This window comes from Diaphorina citri, unplaced genomic scaffold (assembly GCF_000475195.1).
Source record: "Diaphorina citri unplaced genomic scaffold, Diaci psyllid genome assembly version 1.1 scaffold1486, whole genome shotgun sequence".
Taxonomy (NCBI): domain Eukaryota; kingdom Metazoa; phylum Arthropoda; class Insecta; order Hemiptera; family Psyllidae; genus Diaphorina; species Diaphorina citri.
The window spans coordinates 98,947-107,038 of NW_007378912.1; positions in this window are offsets into that span (position 1 = coordinate 98,947).

The following is an 8,092-nucleotide window of genomic DNA, read 5'->3' on the forward strand; positions in this document are numbered from 1 at the left end:
TAAACATACTTTTCAAGGATTTAGATGAAAAATTGAAAACTTTAAAGTTAAATATCTCAGTTTGATGATTTCCATTTATTGCCCTTTTTGCACCCAGCTCCTCAATTATTTTTTAAGAGGTTTAATAACAGGAACGGACATTGAAGAGAGCGAGGACAGGATAGGTGAAAGCCAGCCGTTCCGAGAATGTTCGCCCGGGGTGGCAATTAGACCAGCGTGGCGACTTAGCTGTGTCCAGACATAGAAGACGCCGTCGATCAACGAGCTGAAGAGGTGAATCTACATATGTCGTCGAGGCAGTGTACGGTTTCAGTCGACGGCGCCGAAGTGAACTGTATATCAGGGGTACTGCTTAATTTGGAACTTCGGTGGAAATCGTCCACTTTCGTTGAACCTCGTGCTTTGTCGTTTTTCTTCGGCAAATTTTGGCACCAGTGTTGCCCAGTCTCAGAAGGGCGTGGTCTTCTTTGTCCTGCGAGTTGTAGTGCCTGAAACAGGATGAAAATTTGAATTTAAAATAAAAAGAGGAAGAAGAAGAAGAAGAAGAAGAAGAAGAAGAAGAAAAAAATAGACCGAGAGCTGGCGTTCACAAAATTACCTCAGATACAGAGTTTTCATAACATCAGGGACCATTGAAACTGTCTCCTAACTCAATTGTTTTTCAATTTCACTACCCGTCTATACATTCCTTTATTGTGTTTTCAATTTCGTTTATATTACCACCTTCTTCGTTTATTGTGATATTCAATTTTCTTCACTCCACATTTCAGATTAGTGGTTCTCAAACACGAAATGTCGACCCCTCTTGAGTGGGAAAAGAGAAAGTAAACGAAGAAGAAGGAGAAGAAAGAAGAAGGAGGGGTGGATGCTAGCCTAGAGTAAAGGAAACAAAAATGCAGCTTGAGGGGGGGGGGGGGGGGAGGCCGAAAAGTTTTGTGAACCACTGAATCAGAATAATTTTTCTTTTATAACTTTTTCCCCGAAGACGGGAAAAGCTAAAAAGAAACAAACAAAGTTATTACAAACCCCTGATAGAAACTTGATTTTGGCGCACAAAAGACTTTTTTCTTTCTGCTTCTCAGATTAGTGAAGTCTTCTCTTTCTTATCCTTGTTGTTGTTGTTGTTGTTGTTGTTGGTGGTGGTGGTGGTGGTGGTGGTGGTGGTGGTGGTGGTGGTGGTGGTGGTGGTGGTGGTGGTGGTGGTGGTGGTGGTGGTGGTGGTGGTGGTGGTGGTGGTGGTGGTGGTGGTGGTGGTGGTGGTGGTGGTGGTGGTGGTGGTGGTGGTGGTGGTGGTGGTGGTGGTGGTGGTGGTGGTGGTGGTGGTGGTGGTGGTGGTGGTGGTGGTGGTGGTGGTGGTGGTGGTGGTGGTGGTGGTGGTGGTGGTGGTGGTGGTGGTGTTTTTTCCGACCTCGGGTTTAAGTGAGGTCCAATGCTTCAAGGTTTGGTATACAGGGTGAACAAAAATTTTGACACAACCGCACGTCATCTACAGTCACGTGCAAAAATTTCGGGATAGAATAGAATGTAATATACTTTGTTTATCCTGCCCGAATAGGACTGAAAAGTCCCTTTACCCCCGCAGTCTAAATAAGTTCTCGTATATTTGATGGGTTAAAGAATATTACATTTATCAGTAACAATTCAATAGAAAAGACCAGAATTGACTTTTTTTCAGAAGTTTGATAGAGGGAACTGTAACTGCCAAGGTCTTATCGTCTCGAAATCGAAGAGAGAAGGAAAACAGGATGGGAGAAAGTCAGCCCTTCCAAGAACGGATTGACTTTGAAACTTCCTCAAAGTTTTTATCAGGTACAAGAAAACATTGAGAATATTTTTCTAACATTCAGAAAAGGCTGACAGAGTAAAAAAAAGAAAAAAAATGGAAATACAAACTGTCTCAAAATATTCGCTCTCGACTGTACTTGGGACTTTTGACTTAGAGCCTGACTCGGGAGTCACCCTGTAACCGCGACGTGCTGTAATCTGATAAGGCAAATTTTTACTTTCAAAAAATACAGGGTGTTCTTCATATTGACGAAGAAGAAGCAGTTGTGTAAAAGAAGGAAGAACAGACACATCCTCTCAAATTGTCACATGACACACATATCTCTCAGACTACTTCTGCTGATCTTTGTGATAATGATAACATTGATAACACCACCATGTGTTTCTACTTTTTGCAGAAAATTGTTTGGGAGGGGAGGGAGAAAAAACTCGTAACGAAGAAGAGAGAGAGAAGAAGAAGAAGAAGAAGAAGAAGAAGAAGAGGAGGAGGAATTGTTTTAATGACCCACTTAATACACTACGCTAAATTTTACAATTTGACTTGGACTAGAACCACCAAACTCCAGATTCAAAGTCTGAGGTTGGTTTTAGGCCGGAGAACTTTTTGCAGAAAATTGTTTGGGAGGGGAGGGAGAAAAAACTCGTAACGAAGAAGAGAGAGAGAGAGAAGAAGAAGAAGAGAAGGAGGAGGAGGAGGAGGAGGAGGAATTGTTTTAATAATAAATGCTTGTCACAAATGTCGTTACCCACTTAATACACTACGCTGAATTTTACAATTTGACTTGGACTAGAACCACCAAACTCCAGATTCAAAGTCTGAGGTTGGTTTTAGGCCGGAGGCCACAAAGTGAGTTTAAACTCCGTTTAAGTTTTATTCTCGGTTTAAACAATCTGATTGGCTGAATTTTTTGAAAATTTTAAAAATCAACCAATCAGATTGCTTTAATCCGAGAGTTAAACTAAAACCGAGTTTAAACTCACTTTCTGGACCCCGGCCTTACCTAAACAGAACTAGAGAAGGCGCCACTGGGCACAAGTAACTCCAATGTATCATTAATTAATCTTATAATCTCACTTATTCTCCACATGAACCATTAACATTTTTTTCTCCATATTCCAAACTTCCAGCCAGATTCTTTGAATCAAGTGTTATTTTGAATCAATTTTTGGAACTCTGCCCTGGAGTCGTCTTGCGATTGGTTTAATGAACACCAAAGTGGTAGTAATGTCTTCGGGCCTTACCTAAACATAACTAGAGAAGGCGCCACTGGGCACAAGTGACTCCAATGTATCACTAATTAATCTTATAATCTCACTTATTCTCCACATGAACCATTAACATTTTTTTCTCCATATTCGAAACTTCCAGCCAGATATCTTTGAATCAAGTGTTATTTTGAATCAATTTTTGGAACTCTGCCCTGGAGTCGTCGTGCGATTGGTTTAATGAACACCAAAGTGGTAGTAATGTCTTCCTGGTTTATTGGAAATTCTAGTTTTTCCTCCGAGTCAAGAGATCGGAGTCTACCGGATACCTTATGAGCACACACATACTATCAGGTAGACCTGACAGGTACTCCTGAGCAGGACCGCCTATCAGGTCTACGGTCTACCTGATATCTGATGAGCAATTTACACACACACTTTCAGGTAGACCTGGCTGACCTGATCAAGTGTAGGTACCTGTCAGGTCTACCTGATAGTGAGTGACTGGCCCAAGGCTTTAAACACAACATTACTCCAAGGCAACATTGTTTAGAATGCAGGAGTATAATGGGACTAGCATACCTCATTTTGACAAAACGGAAGAAACACCTATAAATAGTTAACCTAAAGTTATAATCCAGCACCTAAATGGGGAGTATTGTGCCTCTTCTTGCCCATCTGATGAGAGGCATACTACGGGATGGGCATGCTACGACACAGACCACATGCGTCCAATGTAGCAGTTGTTTCTCCCTACGAAATAAAAACGGCGGTGAAACACTCAGCTTAAAAAAAAAAACCTCGTCGATCGACTATGTTTGGACACACCTTGAGTAGGGCTGGGAAAAGCCATCAGCAGCACACGATTGCCCAGATTGTGGCCCATTGAGATTGGGTCACTCGGTGCGATGAACTTTGCATCGACCTTTAATTGGCGATTTCCGGGCAGTTCCACATTTAGTTCCGGTGTTGGTGTACCAGTAACCGAGAGCCCGAATCGGCCTTGAAGATGACTCTGGGGATGTCCACAATATCCGGACCAGATTGCCCTCGGGGGCTTTGAACTGTTGGAGTGTTTTTTAGGTGGTGTTTGTTTTGGAGAGTTGAGTTGCTGAGTGTTGGTAGCTTTTTTCATGAGTTTAACGCCACCTGTACCTAATCTGAACAAGAGCCAGGTAGATCACAGACATCTCTTTTAATAATCGTGATATACGAGTATCGCATCATAGATAAGGAGATAAATTATAGCCATGTCCTGTTTCGATAGCAAAGTGGTCACTCGTCTGGTAAGACGTTTGGGTTCGAATCTCGGCGGTGTCGGCAGTCCATACATCGACATCGATCGTTGTCGACTGAACCGTCCACACTGATTCGACAAAATAGATTTACCTCGTCGATCGACTATGTTTGGACACACCTTGAGTAGGGCTGGGAAAAGCCATCAGCAGCACACGATTGCCCAGATTGTGGCCCATACCTAATCTGCCTATACAAACCTGCCGAAGTCTTTAGTGGCGATGACGGGGGTTTTACAGTCCAATCGGCTACAAGCTACCGGCCTACTCATATTAACCTCCCCCAGTCTAAAGATGTGTCCACACATTGACATCGATCGTTGTCGACTGAACCGTCCACACTGATTCGACAAAATAGATTTACCTCGTCGATCGACTATGTTTGGACACACCTTGACCTCAGCCAGTCTGATATTGTTGGAGGGCATCGCGTTTGCCTTGTAAGCGCTAGGTCGCGGGTTCGCTTTCCGTCCGGCGCGAATTTTATCCCAAACAAATAAGGTATGTTCTCGGAACTGCTGGCTTTCACCTATTCTGTTTGATTTTGAAATCTTCACTTTCGGGACAATAAGACCTTTGCAGTTACAGGTCCCCCTATCAAACTTCTTTCTTGGAAAAAAAAGAAAAAATAGAAAAAAAAAAAAAAAAAGCCCGTTGCTTAACTTCAGTGATCCATTGGGAACAGGTGAAGTATAAACATTTCAAACGCAGTATAAACATTTCAAACGCATCATCTAATATTGACATTATTGTTGGGATAGGAAACTCAGAACTCCTTTGTTACCTGTTTCCTTCTCCCAGCGGAATATTTCCTGAATTTTATAAAATCCACACATAGTCGATCGACATCGATCGTTGTCGACTGAACCGTCCACACTGATACGACAAAATAGCTTTACCTCGTCGATCGACTATGTTTGGACACACCTTATAAGTAGGGCTGGGAAAAGCCATCAGCAGCACACGATTGCCCAGATTGTGGCCCATCTGGATACCAAACTCGCGCAAAGTTGCTTAACTTAAGTGATCCATTGGGAACTGGTGAAGTATAAACATTTCAAACGCAGTATAAACATTTCAAACGCAGTATAAACATTTCAAACGCATCATCTATTATTGACATTATTGTTGGGATAGGAAACTCAGAACTCCTTTGTTACCTGTTTCCTTCTCCCAGCGGAATATTTCCTGAATTTTATAAATTATTTTATGTTGTAGTTATACTATATTTATGTAAAGCAAAGTACCTACTTACTTACCTATTATAGTAGTATTATAGGCTTATTATCTATACCTACTGAGATACATAGCCAGACATATTCTTCCGAGGTCGAGTGGTCAAGGCACGCGCCTGGTAAGCCGAAGAGCGCGGGTTCATTCTCAACCGAGGTACGAAATTTCACTCTCATTTAGGTATTTAAGAGTTTGTCCACATAATATCAAGGATTTAAATCCTAAATATTACCATTTGGTCTTCCATTTTTGTTCATTTTTTTTATTATTGATAGAGGTTTAATGTCACTGTATACTAACGTCTTTAGTGATGTTCGCCATTTGATTACGTACCACTGGTGCCACCCTTCGATTATGATGAAATCATAGAAAGAAAAATAAGTGAAAATCGCTGCAAATGGCAATTCCTAATTGTTGTACACCTATTACAGCTTTAGTTTTATATAGGTTCATATATTTTTTTTTTCTTTTTTTTTAATTTAAGCAAGGGTCTATTGTAATTTATTTTTGAAAATATTGTACCAAATACATGAGACCTTGCTTAATTTTATAAATTCCTTGGTGACACTTCCTAAGAACATTTCTGCAAGATCTTCAATTGATAAGAACCCGGCAAAGTTACCTATAAATTAAATTTAGTAACTAAATTAATGACCTATCATAATTTGTTAGGGCGAAAAATACCACCGATCATAATTTGTTAGGGCGAAAAAAATATCGGAAGAATTTGATATCTATCTGAGCAAGTGGTTATTATGAAGACTAATAATTTTTATTAGCGGAAAAATTTGATATCTATCTGAGCAAGTGGTTATTATGAAGACTAATAATTTTTATTAGCGGAAAAAGGTAACTTCCGCGGAAGTGGAGAAATTCCAAGCTCGCAATAAAACCTATGATTCAGTCATTTTTCTCGAGATATAACATTTGGGTTCTTCGATTTTTGATATCTATCTGAGCAAGTGGTTATTATGAAGACTAATAATTTTTATTAGCGGAAAAAGATAACTTCCGCGGAAGTGGAGAAATTGAATCACAGGATTAAGAAACAAATTTGGAATCTTAGCACAGTGAGTAACGAAAGAATACCTGTGATTGGTAGTATTAGTTGGAATTTTCGAGCCACGGCCACGTAAACTTGCAGCTCTCCGAAAATATTCTAAAATTTTCTGAAAATTCGATCTTCAGTTTTACTTTAATTTGGAACTTTTTCTTTCAACTGTTTATTACTAAATCACAATTACATCACTTCATATTATTCTCTCTCTGCCTTTTTTCAAAATTTTCCGTATGTGAAGAAAAATGTCCCAGATTCCAGGGCCCTCTGCGGCTGTTCCTTTGGAGAAATTCCAAGCTCGCAATAAAACCTATGATTCAGTCATTTTTCTCGAGATATAACATTTGGGTTCTTCCTCTCTTCCTCATATACCTAGGATGACTATAAATAGATGAAAAAGAACCAGAAAATAACAAGTAATAATTATTATTTATTTGATTTTTATTTATTTCTTTTTTTATACTTTTTATGTCATAATATTATTTCATATAGTATATACCAAGCCAGTTTCTTTGAGACACCACAAGACCGTACTTAATAGAATAAAAAATGAAATGTAAAAAAATCGCTTCGAAACTTTACGAGTTTTGGTCAAGGTCGGATTCGCAAAAATAGGTATTTTGCAACTAATAAATAAAAGTAGAGTTTTAAAGTTCTTTGAACTTTTTCAATGTCAGAGGGGAAAATCAAGACGTGGCTCAGAGTTTTCTTTATTGATTTTAGGATTTAATAGGAAGACTTTGAGACCACGCTATAAAACAAGGAAATGGTGGAAAAATTCCGCCTCATCAGTTGTTTTGATAATTTTTATTAATTGAATGCTAGATTACCTATCATCGAGTTCGTTAGTAATTTACGATTTACGAGTAGTAGGTATTATTAGCCTGTTGAAAATTTAATTTTTTAATTAGTCAGCCATCAAGATGTCCTGAAATAATTATTTTGTAGGTATTTATTGGTTAATTTGTTATTTTGGTTTTTCGAAAATTATTCATAAGGGGTCACTGTCTGTTACTCTGACTCCGAGAGAGCCAGAGGGTTGTTGAGTTGTTGTACATGGAAGAGTGGAAGACTCTTCATAAAAGGTTTCTATCACATCAAAACGTTATTTGCAAAATCAGAATTGGAATGAAATTCATAAAATTCAGAATTTGAAATTTTACAAAAATATCTTCCTACTTTTCCTAGGTTCTTCTCATCACCATGAATTGGATTGGATTGCGTGGTGGACTTCGGATAGACTTTTTCATGTTTGGCGAATTGGGCGTTTTCTGTCATTCTTTCCCCACCTCATTTACTCGACTCTTTAATTTGCCTTTGGGCAACATTTTAAATTGTTTGTCCCTCCTTTTCTAAATTTTCAATTTTCTTTCCAACCTTGTGATTTTTTGTGAATTTGATCGCCATGTCACTTGGATCTTTTTTATGATCTTACTCCTCATTAAATTGTTTTTCATTTCTACTTAACGATTTCAACTTGCCTCCGCCATTTCAAGAATCTGAATTCAAACCAATT